Below are 8205 nucleotides of genomic sequence, written 5' to 3' on the forward strand. Positions count from 1 at the left end.
CCCATCGTAGCTGGTTCCTGTTTAACTTCAACACTTCCTTCGCTCTTTTAGTAGAGGGTCCTCGTATGAGTCCCTTTGCTTGCCTGAGTCCAGTTAAGAATCCCCAGTATTTCTTGTTTCATGTTTGTCCAGTCCCTGATTGCCTTTCTGGCAACTCCTATAGAGATGCCACAGGCTGGTTCAGGTCCTGTGAACGGATGTTCAACTCCAATCTTGGCCAGTTGGTCTGCTGTTTCGTTTCCAGCAATACCCTCATGCCCTGGCACCCATACCAGTTGTACCCTGTCATGTTTGGACAGTTACATGAGGGTTTGGTGGCAATCCCAGAACAATTTTGAGTTGATCTGGTGTCTGTGAAGCGCTTTAAGTGCAGCTTGGCTGTCAGATAGAATGTAGATGTTCCTATTTCTATAGTTCCTATCTAAATTCTCCATAATACATGCCTTACTGGCATATACTTCTGCCTGGAATACTGTTGTGTACTGCCCAAGGCTGAAACTAAGTTTCCGCCTCGTGCCATAGCAGTACACGCCAGCTCCAGGGCTCTTATTTATCTTTTTTATTAAACCGGTCATTTTCGTCAAGCGTACCACCCTACACGTGACAATATGATTGCATTAATTTAAAACTCACTTAGTAAATTGTAAACAATTCGATAATATATAAGCTTTGTTGAATATAAGCCATTTATTCATAAAATTTTCACCTTAGTCAATATATATTTTTAACCAAATGACTGGGTTTGAATAATTTACTTGAGATCGTTACGTTAATATTCAAGGGAGAGTTACTGGATTAACCCATGTCATTCAAGTGCCTGATAATAATGTATAAATTTTTACAAAATTATTATAGTAAAACTTGTGAACAAAGAACCAGAGTGTACTAACGTCAGCGGCATAATTTATTCGTGACTCTCTGCAATTCTTCTTATTCAGATTCACTGGCTTTATAAATCCTTCAGCTGCACAAAAGTGAAATCCTGTCATCATTACCATCACCATCCTCCTTATCCTCCTCCTCCTTATCATCATCATTATTTACCAGACTTTCATCGGTGTAGTAACTCTTAAAATTATTTGCCTGTAATAGCAATTTTTAATTGGGAAAGGAATACGTAACTTCTTTTTGCCTATCTATGTAAGGGTCTACAGCCCTTTGTTGAACCTTGGCAGCTTTCTCAGTTTCTTGATTTTTCTACTCAGTCGGTAGGACACGTTGGATGGGGAATCAGCCCGTCGCTAGGCCGCTACCTACACACAGGGCAGCACAAACAGATAATAAACGCACACATACATTCATGCCTCAAGTGGGATTCGAACCCACGATCCCAGTGTTTGTGAGGGCAACGACTGTACGTGCCTATATCGCATGAAATTGTGAGCCAACGTGGCCCATCTTGAAGTGCTAGTAATTCTAGTAATCCTCGCTAGTAGCGCTATAAACATGCACTCCAGGTTAGACAACACCGCAGTTCACCAATACGCTAGCGATGTTCACAGGGATAAATTGACTTTAGGAAACTAGAAATTAAATTGGGTTTGGCTTAGGTTATTCTTATTGGTGTTTTAAAAAAATAAGTTATTTATTGCTTCACTTTAATTATGTGAGTACGAGGTATGACTGGAACGAATTAGAGGGAATGCGAATTTTGGTTTCTTCTTCGAGTCTGTAACCCTGGTCAAGGAGCATCGAAGAGAGGCGACCTGATTAGTCAGTTTGGATGCTTGCAAATTTGAAAGCTCTATTCTTGATACTGTCAATGATCACCCATAGGCATATCGTCGTGAGAACAATAAATGTAATGTACTTCGTTAACCGTCCGTCTTCGTCAGATTATAGCCGAAACGCCAGAAAATGGAAATCAATACAGGAACAGTTTAGGTAATTCATAGAGGTAAATGTGAATTATGTTATATATTATTTACTTACTTACTCGTGGAGCTGAGCCCTTCTGGAGAAGCCGCCAATTCAGCAGCTACTCAAGAATTTCCCAGCATTTTATGGAACCCGAAGGTTCATTACCGTGTTCAAAAGAGCCCACCACCGATCCCTATCTGTCCAATCGATGCCATCCCATCCTATCTTAAGATCCATTCTAATATTGTCCACCCACCTACGCCCTGGTCTTCCCAGTGGTCTCTTTCCTCTTGGCTTTCCAAACAATATCCTATATGCATTTCTTGTCTGCCCCATTCGTGCTACATGACCTGTCCACCTCATCCTCCTTGACTTGATCATTCTAATTATACTTGGAGAAGAGTACAAGTTATGAAGCTCCTCATTATGCACTTTTCTCCAACCTCCTGTCACTTCATCTCTCTTCAGTCCAAATATTCTCCTCAACACCCTGTTCTCAAATACCTCAGTCTGTGTTCCTCCCTTAATGTCAGAGACCAAGTTTCACACCCATATAGAACCACAGGCAAATTTATAGTTTTGTATATTCTAATTTTTATGTTTTTGGACAACAGACGAGAAGACAAAAGGTTCTGGACTGAATGGTAGCAAGCATTACCCAAGTTCAGTCGCCTCTTAATTTCCTCCTGAATCAGATTTCGATCTGTTATCGCTGTTCCCAAATATCTGAACTGTGCCACATTTTCAAAACATCTGTTTCCTATCTTTATGTCATGATTTTGCCCTGCATTTTATTGACGAGACAGTAACATATACTTAATTTTCTCTGTGTGTACTTCTAGATCAACCTATTTACTTGCGTCAATTAAAGTTTGTGTGGTTTTCTTTATGGTGTCTACATTATCACCCAGTAGATTCACATCATCGGCATAGGTCAGCAGCTGATGTGTCCCATTTAATTTCAGCCCCACCTGGTTTTCCTGGACATGTTTCCTGCCTGACATGTATGACCTAAACATGTCGCAGTAAATATAACTGAAATATTTGTTGTGTTGGTGGTAGCATAATTCCTACATATTATATGTATATCAAGTAGGGGAACTGACAGCAGGTATTGTGATTTTGTCTTACTATACTGTGGGAAGGATACAGACAAACAGCTGGATAATTACCAGTTTGAGAGCAAAACTGAATGATATTAAATCAGCAAAAGAATGAGTACTGTTAAGATTCTAGTTAGGCATAAAATTATAATCATTTTAGTAACGGACTTCATAGTAAGAATATATTACACAAAAGCAGGAGCTTCTAGAAGCGTATTACAAATTTAAATGGTTCCATATGTTTGTAGCAGAAATGAATGGGCAAGGTATGTAGCATGCATATAGATATAAATGTGAAGTTGGAAGACTGGAAGCCTTGTACAGCAGTTGATGTTCCTACAAAGCTTACTCTCTTCTGTGATGTTAATGGAATGTATTATGAAGTTGCTGCTGACTGGAATGTTTAGGCTATATTTAATATAATAATAGAGCACAGGAGTGAAATGTTGGTATAAACATGATATTCAGTCTTTAAGAATGAACATGGCATCTCAGATGTCTGAAATGAATATATGTAATCTGTTATTTGTGAGGTTTATATTCAACATAAAAATTTGGTTCTGGTCATGGTTATCTTTGGTTAGGTTAGGTTTGCTTAGCTTAGCTTTAGTTGGATTACTCTGATGTACATTATGTTTATTTATACATTGACACTCTGATTTATGTGTCATGGTGGGTGTCAGTGTGAGAGAATGAAAACAAATGTTCCTAAAGGACATTCCTTGTCTCTTCAGTCTTGGAATGAGTCCATAATCAATTTTAAAATATTCCTTTGTGGCCTTTCAAGCTTTCAAATAATGCTTCAGTGCTTTAGCATCTCTTTCTGTTCCACAGTAACATGTGTTGCAATTGAATTGCTCTTTGTTCTGTTGCAGCTTGAGATGTCTGGAACAGTTCTTCAGTACAGAGCGCTAGTTGGAAAAGTTCAAGCAAATACATGGACAGAGCTAACAGTAGTAATCAGATATGTGATTGGTGTTTGGTTTAAGGGCATCAAACCAAAATGCCAGTGAACTTCTTCCAGATTGTATCGCACAGGTTTTGGAAGGTTATAAATCTTAATAGTCATAGTACCAAATTTAAGAATTTACTATCCTAATATAATTATTGTGTTTCTTGACATTATTCGTCTTCATGTTTCTTATAAAAAAAACAACATTTTTGAGAATGGATTCTGTCTCCATCTTGAGGTAGCGTGTATACCATGTCCACTGTCTTAATGTTTGAAATATATGAACTTCACTGTAGCATCTAATATAAGTATGTTGTCAAGTGTTTATGTCTCTGTGGCTAATAATAACGGGTTTCGGATTGGCTGATTGGATTTAATAACACCTTCTTTTACAAGTTCTCTTAATCGGAGTCAGTTATAACAATTCACAGTCAAAGACTGCCTAAGACTCACTCCATTCTGGCTGTACTATGACTGTCTTATCTTCTAGTCTTTCTTCTTCTGTAACTGCCTTGATTCAGAGTTACTTTATGACTGTCTTGATCGACAACCGCCTTATGAATCATCTCCATCTGCAATCTTATCTGCATGGCTGCTTATAGGATAGTGTCTTGTATCCTAGGAAAATGTTTGTTGTTTGTTTGTTTCCATGGACATGGTTGATTCCTCAGCAATGATCTGATTTCCATAAGTCTACACCTTTTCATTTTTGTGTCCATGGACACATTTGTTTAACACCCAGTGATGGTTTATGTCCAAGAATCTTATCTCCATGGAGATGTGTTTGCCAGTTTGTTTTCTAGAAGCGACCTACATGTCACAATATCATATGTTCATGTCCCTCCGCATTATTCATACCAGTTTTGGGGCCCACCCAGCCTCCTATTCAGTGAGTCCTTGCAACTGTTTTCCCACCGGTAAAGCAGCTGGGGCGTGAAGCTGACCACTCACGTACAACTACTGCCGAGGTCAAGAATATGTGGATCTGTTCATTTACACCCCCATACATCTATATGGCATAGTGCTTAATAAGTTAAGCATGGGGACAATTTTACCTTTTAATGTAGGTTTATGTACATATCTTTTACTTGCTAACAACAGAACCTGAGAGTTACATAATTTGGTGCAGTTAACATGCCAGCAACCAAGAACCTTTCATCCCATTCATACTATTGCTGTGTCACAAGTAAATACCACACAGAGATGGTAAACTGCGGGCACTGACTGAGATATTCGCTGGTGATAACAGAGTTTCTCTTTATTAGTGTCTGAAGCCAGCTGATAATTCAATAGTTCAAGCCATAATTATTTCTTTTGTGAGATACATTTTTATTGTTACTTGATGTGTCCATCCCATATATTGGGAAGTTTGCTTACCTAGTGAAAAATGGCTACAGGAAAATGCTGTGTTGTTTATACTTCTTGGCTACTTTTGTCTCTCTCTCTGAACCACATTCAAGCCAAGAACTGATTAAATATCTAAAAATGTACAACAACTGATTTTTTATTAAGCCCACTACTTGGTACAGGCACTATTTTGCACTGATGTATAACGTTTGTTGTGTATGTGGCCTCAGGTAGTGAAAACATTTGCCATCTCTGCTACTACAAGAATCTTCTGTTGCAGTTTCATGGTTGCTGGTTTGCATTAGTAGTTTCTGATTGTAACCCCTAAAATAAATCATGAATTGTATACATAGTGTCCTGTGAAATATAGACCAGACTTTTGCAGATAATTAATAAGTTAATGTGAGAGTAACACTTGTTATGAAAGGTTTACATAAATGGTGAGCTCTTTGGAAGAAATGTCAAAATTTTGCTGCTCTTACATTTTTCTTTCATCTATGCTGTGATTGAACTTTGCCCCTGAGCAGGCAACATGTGCACTAAAATCCTTTTTATAGCATTTTCCTTTTTCTTGAGTTTTTGCTTCTGAGTACTTCAATTGTAACAGCTTAATCGAAGCTGGTGTTCCTTCTGTTAGCTGTAGAGCTATGTTTGCTCAGGAAACTACATACCTTAGGTCATTATTAAACCTGATACCTAAAATTTCCTTGCAGCCTTTGATAGCATTTATGTCACATTCTGAGTTCATTTTCTCAAGATCAGGAAAATTTTTGATTGTTTATGTGATTTTACTCGTATCATAGAATCATTGTCCTGTTTGAACACTTAATACCTTTTTCATCATCTGTTACCCATGGATAGAAAATTTTTCACAGAACTGGTGCTGTGACTTCCCTTAAAAGGATTCTATTATGTCCAGTCCATCCAGGCAGATGTTGGGATAGTACTTTAATTAAGGCACATCTGCTTCTTCTGCATCCTGTGTAATTAATCAGCCTACCATTTGATACTACTTACAGCATCACTGATTGAATTGTGAAATAAGGAAACATGTACACTTCTAACTCTCTGCATGCTCATCACTCACTCCAGCCCAGCCTGTTTTAGAAGCCATTGAATTAGTACATTGGTAGCTACATAGCATCAGTCTACTTAGTTTCAGTTCTCTCATATGCTAACAAACATATAAAAGTGTAATTTTTAACATACCTTTATGATGAGTCTTAATGGTGTTTGAATGCAGTGCAGCGTTTCTTTGAAGAACAAAAAGAAGCATAAACCAAGGCAATCTTCTCCATTCAGGAACAGGCATTCAAACACCATATATATGGAGGATCAGAGGCCTGGGCTTGATACGAGGGTATTGCAATACCAGATCTTGAAGACATTGAGGATAAGAATGGTATGCTTGCTGAAGGATCAGGAACACTGGATGCTGCATATTCTGGTTAAGGGGGAACACTTTTTCCAGTCATCTCATTATCTTGTGGTTGTCCTGAATGACAGAAAGTCAGTTTTGGTGTCTACATTGCACTTGCTAAGTGGGATGAAAGTGTTCACCACAGTGCACTGGAGTTTACAGAATAAGAGGTTCTTCAGCCATTTCGGGGAAAGGATACATTCTGAGATACCGATCAGGATAATCCATGCTATGCATGAATGTGTTATACTCAACCTCAAATGTTACATAGTACATATCAGTTTAAATTTATTTTGCTTAATCTGCATAACCTCAACCATTTCGGCAGAATGAATAATGGATACCATATGTGTAACTCTCTTCTCTCTCTGTGAAAACCGCAGTACATCTCCATTGCACCAAAATGCTATTCTACTCACTTTTGGTGTTCTTTCAGATCTGTTTGAAAACATCTTTTGTGTGTAATTACACCACAGGTAGTTATGTTACTCTCAGTTTCTGTGATAACTTCAAGCTGTTGTAGTTATCCATATAAACACAATAGTCCTGCTCAAGGTAAAGATAACTGTGATTTCTAGGGCCACCCCACTTCCATGACAGATGAATGATCATTACAATGCAAGAATGAATTATTTTTTAATCTGTTTTAAAAAATACTTGTATTCCTAAAGCAGAGTCTTCTGTCCAGTGTATTTTCAGCGTAGATTTGTTGATAATTTTTGTTATAAATATTAAGTCCAAAACGTTCTTCATTTCAGGAACCCTGACAGGTGTCCAGGTTTGATACAGTGAATGTTTGCTGAAGCCATGTCCAGTTTTGGTACAGTGAATGTTTGCTGAAGGCATGTCCAGGTTTGGCACAGTGAATGTTTGCTGAAGGCATGTGGTGCGGCACTGATGGCTGGATTTGTGTAGAGGTCAATATGCTGACAGAGGTATTACAGAAACGCTGGCATTAAAAATAACACCACAACAAACATTAGTTTGTCTACAGTGACCATAACTGCCTTTAGCCCTACACTTTCAGTGAAGTGAAAAGCAGAAGAGCATTGAAATGGAGATGATCTGTGGCAATTGGGAACTTTCGAATGAGAAACTTTGCATACGAGTGCATGAATGTAGCAAACCAAGTCATTTATGGTAGTGTGGACCAGATAAATAGTAGCAACAAAAATTATTTTATAGTAGCAATTGTATTGATGCCACCAGAACCAAATAGCTGTGCAAGAGCTCTGCACATATGTATACATGAGTTAAAACTTTGTAGAATCCCATTCATGTTCCTACATGACAGTATTAGAAAGGTACTTACATAGTCACAAAATATTGTGGAAGGAAAAATCTTATAAATTTCACAGCACTTGTGGACAATTAAGGTGAAAGGTCTGCGTGAAGAATTCAAGATATCCGGTGGAGTCACAAATGGTCCATCAGATGAAAGCCCCATTTAAGAGCTTGATATTATGGTATTACAAGAATAACTGTCATGTCTTGATTAGGGCCAAAGTTAAATGCCTTAATGA

General features: G+C 38.1%; 1 long non-coding RNA gene across 1 annotated transcript; it reads left to right on the forward strand.

The window, feature by feature from the left end:
• Positions 1-1698: 1698 nt before the first annotated feature.
• Positions 1699-7611, forward strand: LOC111870753. The gene is made up of 3 exons (XR_002843910.2): positions 1699-1897; positions 3839-4011; positions 7441-7611. It is a non-coding gene; the product is annotated as an uncharacterized LOC111870753 (long non-coding RNA).
• The last annotated feature ends 594 nt before the right edge of the window (positions 7612-8205 follow it).

This window comes from Cryptotermes secundus, unplaced genomic scaffold (assembly GCF_002891405.2).
Source record: "Cryptotermes secundus unplaced genomic scaffold, Csec_1.0 scaffold263, whole genome shotgun sequence".
Classification (NCBI taxonomy): domain Eukaryota; kingdom Metazoa; phylum Arthropoda; class Insecta; order Blattodea; family Kalotermitidae; genus Cryptotermes; species Cryptotermes secundus.